We start from the raw sequence: 1,394 nt of genomic DNA on the forward strand, positions 1-1,394 counted from the left end.
TGCAGTCAAGGCCTGGGGAGAACACAATCCCTGCCCATTTAGCAGTGGGGCCTGAAGTCAGGCCCCTCCTCTGCAGTAGCTCCAGCCTTTGAAAGCCTTGAGCACAAACAGGGGCTAACTTAAGCCACTCAGCAATGCCTCTTCAGGCCTAAGCTGCTCCTTCATACAGTAGGTGGCCGGTCTGGAGCCAGCCCTCAGGAGAGCCAGAGTTGAGAGGGGAGAGAGCAGGCAAGGTCTGACATTGCAGCCTTCCTCTGCAAGTGGAGACGCTGCTTCTTCTGCACCAGGGTAAATGAAAGCTGAGGAAAAGCTGCAAGCAGTCTCCCTTCGAAATCCAGGACTCTAGAGCAGAAATGCCAGATTTAGTCTATGACGGACCCATCCACCCACCTGTTCACCCATCTACCCATCCATCCAGCAGTCCACACATCTCTCCATCCATCTGCCTATGCGGTGGTCTATCTGCCCATCTTTCCATTCGTCCAACTGTCTGTGCATTCATCCCTCCATCCCATCGCATGCTAGATTCTGTTCCAGCCCCGGGGTGGGGGGTGGGGGTGGATTCAGAAAGGCATGAGACATAGAACCTGTCCTCAAGGAACTCCCACTCTATAGGAAGGGCAGAAAATACCCCATGGGCCATAAGAGAGAGATGTTTGAGAGACAGCCTGGGGCCCGGCGGATGGAGTCTGAGGTGACCGGGGAGCTAACACGGAAGTGTGAAGCCAGGACCTTAAAGATGGACAAGAGTTTTACCAAGCAGAAAAAAAGAAGAGGGCATTCCAGGTAGTACAGGTGAAATCATGGGGGTCTGAAGTAGCCTAGAATGTGTGCCAGACTACTAATTGCTCAGCCTCTGAAGTCTGCATGAAGGGGTGAGGTAGGGGAGAGGGGAGGGTAAGATAAAGCCACAGCCAAAGAATGAGGTCCCTTTTTTCCATGAAGTCCATGCCTAAGGAGCACTCAGGTTGACTTGCATGCGCACACACACACACACACACACACACACACACTTGCACACACAAGTTCCCACCATGCCAACAGCAAGTAGATGCACAAATAAACAGACGGGAATATCTTCACACATAACGGAAACATGCTTATACGTGTGCAAGTGCCTACACACAGACAATAACAGGCACAAAAATGTGCTCACATGCACACACACACAACTCTCCACACTCAAACACACTTGCATATACACAAAAGCATGCTAACGCACATGAGTTCACATGTGTGCCAAGTATCCTAGCTAGCATGTGGACTCAAACCCTGACCCACAAACAAACCCACACAGAGACCCACATCCGCCGTCGTTGTTCACTCGTGCAAACCACACACACACACACACACACACACACACACACACTGCACCAGGGAAAGGCCAAGACTAG

The sequence above is a fragment of the Eumetopias jubatus genome, unplaced genomic scaffold (assembly GCF_037043125.1).
Source record: "Eumetopias jubatus isolate StellerSeaLion01/CBP00866 unplaced genomic scaffold, mEumJub1_p1.0 scaffold_5, whole genome shotgun sequence".
Classification (NCBI taxonomy): domain Eukaryota; kingdom Metazoa; phylum Chordata; class Mammalia; order Carnivora; family Otariidae; genus Eumetopias; species Eumetopias jubatus.